Raw genomic sequence first — 7,495 nt, 5'->3', positions numbered from 1 at the left:
TTCCTTCATTATAACTCTAGCTCTTTTAAATTCTATTTGAGTGGTGTCCCACTATCTTTTAGAACTTTCCATACAACCATGTTACTCACCAAATATTAGAAAACCACAACCTTAGGTACTCGCCAGTAGTAATTACTATACAAACTTCGATTGACCAATAATCTTATTATATAGTTGCATCACATCACAATCCATCACGACTCTTATTACCATTACGCTCCGTCATCCTTGACTATCACTACGAAGTCAACCTTTTCATCAACACGACACCTCAAACTCAGGTATACTCATCAAATTCAGAGGACTAACCCAATTTATACGCACTTTCTTACTAAAATACTTCAATTTCCTTCACCCAAATATACTCGTTGAGACCTTCCTTATCCATAAGCTTGTCATTCCGGTATCAATCCACTACCTTATGGCTTCAGATAAAATCACCAGACCTCATACTACCCTCCTCCCTCTTAACAAACAAGACAGGAGCACCCCCCACGGGGAAGCACTAGGATGGATGAAACCTTTATCAAAAAGCCCTTGGATTCGAGCCTTAAGCTCTCTTAATTCTGCCGGAGCCATACAATACGGAGGGATGAAAACGGGGAGAATGTCAGTTTCCAAGTCAATGCAGAAATCTAAATCTCTCTCCGGAGGCATACCAGGCAAATCCGTAGAAAACACTTCCTTAACACTCAGACACCACAGGAATAGACTCAATAGAGGGAGACTCAACTTCAACATCCCAAACATGAGCCAAATAAGCCAAACAACCCTGCCCTACTAATTTCCTATCCTGAATGGAGGATATGATCTTAGCTAGATTAGGCTTGTACACCTCTTCCCACTCTAATCTTTCCCTACCGAGGATCTCTAAAGTTACCGACTTAGTATTACAATTAAGTCCGGTATAACAGGGGAACAATCAAGTCATGCCTAAGATTATATCAAGTCAATCATACCCAGCATAACCAAATCAACCCAAGTTTGAAAATTCCTAAACACGACAGGACAAACACGATATACAAGGGTGACTATGACTGACTCTTCAACTGGGGTAGAAACATGAATGGGGGCATCAAGTATATCACAAACCACATCAATCCCAAGGAAAACTTAATGGACACATAAGAATGAATAGAACCCGGATCAAACAACACATTAGTCATCTGGTCACGAACAAGCATAGTACATGTGACCACTACATCAAACACCTTAGCCTCGGTCTTGCCCGGAAGGCATAAAATTGAGCCTTGTCATCTTGACGGGTAACCTCATCGCCTGGCTGCACAACTCCTCTACCTGCATTACCATTTCCCCGGCCTCCACGACCTCGTTGATTTCCTCCTCATATTCCCATGTTCTCCACAATTTTAACACACTTTATAACTTATATTCTATTGTTGAACACTGAATTAGATCGCGGGGGTTAGTTTGGGTATGATTCAGGGTCCATAATTATGACTAGGGCTAAGATTTTGTCTCACCCTGTCCCGCTCTGACGATCTCGCCGTGGCGGGGAAAATCCCGCCCCAGCGACCCTGACGAAAACAGAACTTCTGCCCACAATTTTTGAGGTTCCTCTCTTTTCTATATTTCCCTTAGATTTTCCGATTATAACTAGGCATTTAAGAAAATCTCTTTAGCTAGGACAATCATTGTCTACCCCTCGGTCAACCCAACAAAGTACGCATTTTAGAATCCTTTTACATCGTTTCAACACTACCACACACATATCCCCAGGATACATCCAGACTCACATGGTTATCAGTTAGTCGCAATACACGTCCAGATTTTTCTCTTACAAACCATATCGTAATTTATCTAGACCCTTGTACCTAATCTCGTGATGAATTTCTTTTCACAACAAGTTTCACGACACTCAAGCAGTTACAACTTGCAGACAAGTCCAAATTCTTTAATTAGTTCGTTCCATAAACGACCATTACTAATCATTTATGCCTTATACGGCCCATAAGGCCAAATACCAATTGGAACCTTCTAAGTTCCAATTAACTTGCTTGTGTCCCTTCAGTTGGGACTACATGTTTAGTTCATTTCGTTGAGATACCAATTGGAATCGGGAGATACCAATTGGACTCAATTCATACCACAAGCGACAATAGTAGCTAGCGAGCACCACAAAACTGCTAATTTCAATCATAGAACTTGGTCGAACCCAATTCTTAACCGCCTCAATCTTTAACTAATGGTGAACAGACCTTAAATCAATCTTAGAGAAAACCGATGCACCTTGCAATTGGTCAAAAAGGTCATTTATCCGAGGCAATGGATACTTGTTCTGAATGGTGACCCTATTCAACTATCGGTAGTCTATACACATCCTCTCTTGCTAGTTATTGTGTTACCGTTATTGTTGCTTTAGCTTAGACCATATAGTGAAGGAGGAAAGATACCAATTTGTATTGCCCAGATACCAATTGTATTCAAGTCATAGTACGAAGGAGTAGAAAGAAGTGAGTTTTTCCTAAAGTCCTATAGCCTCTCGAAGAAAAGTACAGACGTCAACGTACAGTTCCGCAAGACTCTACTAGACTCGTTTTGGTACTATGAGATCAATGAACCTAGGCTCTGATAACAACTTTGTCACGATCCAGACCATCGTGATTGACACCCACACAAACCCTTCGGTGGGAGAACCATTACTACAACCCAAACAAAAAAAAATTATGAAAACTAAACCTCATAAAATCCAAGGTTTTAACAAACAATTAACCAAACTAATGCGGAAATTCAACCCCTAGAACCTGAAAGTCATTATACCAAAACTCTACTAACGACAAATCTCAGAACAATCGGTACAACCCCGAAATTAAACAAATAGTCTGCGAAAAAAATGGACTTAAACAAGAGAGATCCATGGCAGCCTAAAAGAACTGGCTCACCCTTGAATCCGGTCATGATCAATAGTACTTAGCTGAGGTCTATCAATAGCTGCCTGAAGATTCCCTGTACTCAACAAATAACAAGCAAGTGCAGTATCAGTACACAATCACAGTGTACTGGTAGGATCACACGGTTATCCCAATAAGTGAAACACATGCAAGTAACCACAATATTATAAAACAAGCATATATCAAACATATACAATATTAGTCAACTATTACGAACAGTTTCACGATTCTCACATATCACAGTTATATCAATTTAGAGCAACATACAATTTTTCAATATCAATCATCATTAGATATGAACGAAATCATCACAAGTAGATACACAACACAATTCAATGGTCCTCTCACGGAACTCAATTCAATGGTCCTCTCATGGAACCCACACCTAAACTGCTAGTGTACCGGTTCGTGGTACCCGATCCAATATGTATGCCCGAACGTGGCAACTGATCCCATAATTATGCCGAAACGTGGCAATCGATCTCATATTTATGCTGAAACATGGCAACCGATCCAAGTTAGTGTGTCGGAACGTAACACTCGGTCCATTCAACAAACCACAATCACAATCACAATGTATATTCTCACAGTCATACAATAAGAGGTAATTCATGGCATATAATTATTCAAGTATCCTAATTTACGATTAGGGTGATCAATAATGCAACATTCGCATACATACATGCATTATAATGAGCAATTACAAACATATATTACACTAACATGAAATCACAACCATCACCTACCTCGAATCCAAGCTTGAATCCCTTAAGGCACTTGAATCTTCCCTTTCCGGATTCTTTTCGCTTGTTCTAGGTCTACAAACAACGATTTATACGCAAGGATCAACAATCAAGACCCAATTACCCAGATTATAATCAATTATATCAACCCTAGGTCAAACCTTGATCCCCATACCCAGATTAGGGCTTTTTCCACCATTAACTTTGAATCAAAACCTTTCCCCAATGTTAATTACCCAAGAAACTACGTTCTATGGATTGAAAAATGGATTCGAGAAGTTAAAACCTTACCTTTAGCCTTAAGAATGGTGAAAAACTGTTAAGAACTCGTCTGGGGTCGTTCCTTAGCTCTCAAAGTTGAAAAGTGTAGAATAAAGACGTTTTGGGGTTTATTTACAACCTTAAGTCGCGTTGAACCCGCCACAGCTGTCCTCACCCCGCTACAGTGGCCCCGCCTTGGCGGCAGAAATCCCACCCCAACTGCTTGCATAGAACCAGTGAGCAATTTTAATAATTCCAAGACCCCCATTTCACAACACACTTTTAACCAACAACGCTCGAAAAATACTGTTCATGCTAAGATCGATTCCGAGAGTTCTACTCACCTGAATTCAATTCTGTAAAGTCGTACGGATTCCTTAACGACTTATCTAACCACTCATGTAATCAAAATCCTAAATAAGTCACCCGATTGTTACCAGATTTCCCTACACCTTAACGACTCTAATTTCGTCCAAATCTGGACTAGGTTAGGAAATTCCCCCAAATTACTACCAAAAAGTTTCCTGACCCCAATTCTTTCTCCATTGGCTTTTCCCTAACGATGGAATCAAGTCGTTACAGTTATGGTCTCGATTTAGGATTGGGATCGAGTCTCGGGTCAGGTGTCGAGGTCAGGGTTAGGGTCGGGTCTTGGATCGAATGTCGGGGTTGTATTTAGTTTCAAAAGTTGGATCTCGAGTCAGATGTTGGGGTTGGACGCCAGGGTTGTGTCTTGGCTCGAGGTCGAGGTCGGGTCTCGAGTCAGGTTTAGGTTCAGATGTCAAGATCATATTCTAGTTCGAATGTCGGGGTCTCTAGCGGGGTTAGGTCATGGGTTTCTTCTTGGGATCTTGTCCTAATTCGGGTCATGGTCACAGTCGGGTTCCAATTCAAATTTCAGGTCCCGTGTTGGGAGTAGGGATCAAGTTCCGAATCAAGTGTCAAAGCGATTATCGGAGTTGATTTTCACGTTATAAACTATTTTTCTAAAAAGTATTTTCTACTCTCTACAAAAATTAAAGATATTTTCTAAAAGATGTTTCTCATTCACCAATCATTAACTCGAAAATATTTTCCATTTACCAACCAAACATGAGAAAATAAGTTAAAAATCAACTTATTTTTTGAGAAAAATATTCTTTAGGAAAACATTTTCCTTCATACCAAACACACCCATAGCTATTGAATTTTGCACCTTTAGCGATGTAAAATAAATAAAATTTATTAGTAATCTCATATTTGAAACTCCAAATGAAGCACAACTAAAATTACATACAGTACTAGGAACTTGTAAACTAAAAGACTTTTTTCACTAACCAACTAAATGATATAAGCATTGGTAGTGAACTTTACACTTTCACTTGAAAATTTTAAGTAAAGCCCTATTGAATAGAAAAATCAATTGGGATTGCTAAAAAAAGCTAATTTAAATTAGGATTTTAAGTTAAACAACTAGAAAGAAATATATTTAGTCATTTATTTATTAGAAGATCCGTGACTGGTTACCTGACATGTGCTTTAAATTATTTATACTCATATACTGTGTTTAACAGGTTTCTTAGACAAGATTTATCTATTGGAACAAGGTTGCAAACTTTATATCAAAGCTATTGTGGAACTTAAGTCATAAAAAGGACAAACATTGAATAAGATGCATGGGGTGCACACTTTACTATATCAAGGGACAACTTATATGGGATGTCCTACCAAAACAAGCTTCTTAGGTTCGCACTGCGTGGATCCATTCGGAAGAAGCGCTCTCTATTTAAAAAAAAATTGTACTCACAGTTCGAATCGACTAGCTAAGAAAGAAGCAGTCTCATACACTGCACCACATTTGATGATCAGAAAGTTGGTTATACATATGCTGAATTCATGGAATTGCAAGCTTTCTCCATAGAGAAATTCTACAAAGCATTACAACTTGTTTATCTTAAGGTTTCTTCAAGGAAAATGATATGTAACTAAATCAAATTAATTGATATAAATATAAATAGAACATATTATTAATTTATACATTTTAAGCTATCTTATTATATTTGTTATAAGAAATATTGAAGTTAGCGTAAGTTGATTTGACTAATTCGCATAAAATATTTATACACTTCCTCTCTTGCGGGGGATTAAATAAGTTAGGTCCTTTTCCAAAATTCTAAGTCAATACCCAAAAGGTAAAAGGGTTGCAATTTTCAAGTTAAAACAGTCATAATTAGTTAGTCTGCCATTTACTCCAAAGTCTTTTCTCCTTTTAACGAACTTGCAAGTTTTGATAACATACATTGCGTTTTTAAAACCACTTCCTCTTTATTAATTTGTCAATCATTCACTATTTTCATTGAAAGGTGGGCAATGGATCATCCTTTTCTTAGGATGGCTTCGTTCAAGTCAGAGAAAAATAGAGTGTATATAGATCTTATTCTCAACCTCATGAAGTAATAATAATATTAATAATATTTTTTCTAAACTATCTTCTTAATTTTTTAATTTTTAATTTCATGCTTAAACTATTGAAAATATAAGAAACACATTTAAATTATCACTTAGCAGTTTGAGAAACATACATCAATAGTGACTAAACGAAATGGTGTATACATATTCTTAGGCGCGTCTGTCCTTATATTTTCATCCACATGGCTTCTTCGTTTTTTTGCTGACACGTTTTTATTTTTAAAAAAAAAATTTGATTGATTTTTAAAACTCTATACTCTCCTCTTCTTTTTCTTCTTCATTTCTTCACTTCTATTACATATTTTTTTCAACAACCTCATCCTTCTCCTTCTTCTATATTTATCAACATTCTTCTCCATTTTATTTTTTTATACGCTAATTTAATTTATTCTTCATTTTAATATTTAACTTGTCGCCATGATGGAATTGTTTTCCCCGTGATAATTCATGACAATCCTTTTTTATTTAATAAAAGAGAAAACGTAATATGCATACCATCACATATTATTTGAAGTGTGTTTCTCAAACTTATGAGTGATGGTTTAGTTGTATTTTCCACAATCCACACTCTTAATAATTTAAGCGTGAAACTAAAAAAAGAGACGATATGTTTTTGACACTTGACTTTTTTTTCTGAAAGATCCTCAGCTTAAGCAAACACAGTGCAACTTAGGTACCACGTGACCTTGAAATTTAACAAAACATTGACAATATATTAATTATTCTCACAATAAAATTCCAGTACCTTTTGATGTTACCTTATTGATAGAGTCATCTTCCAAACTAAATCTTTTACTTCACATTCTTAAATACACTCTTTGGGTAATGTAACCATTTTCTATACTCAAGATTTGGCTACTTGTCAATATTCAAGGACCCTAAATTATCCTTTTTCTAATAAGTCAAATAAACTTATATATGTCGCTATATTGATCATAGTATTACATGAAAATTTCCCATTCATTTTTTGTATATAAATACTATATTCTTACATTAATATTCCCAAAGCAAAGCAAGAAGAGCATAAACACTAAGTATACTATTGTACAAATTAATAGAAATATTCTTTTTTTATGGCTTGGGTAATTCAATATATTGCAATATCCTTCTTTTTTCATCTCCTTCTGGTGA

This window comes from Solanum tuberosum, unplaced genomic scaffold (genome assembly GCF_000226075.1).
Source record: "Solanum tuberosum cultivar DM 1-3 516 R44 unplaced genomic scaffold, SolTub_3.0 scf00509, whole genome shotgun sequence".
NCBI classification, from domain to species: domain Eukaryota; kingdom Viridiplantae; phylum Streptophyta; class Magnoliopsida; order Solanales; family Solanaceae; genus Solanum; species Solanum tuberosum.
This window is presented reverse-complemented; position numbering follows the sequence as displayed.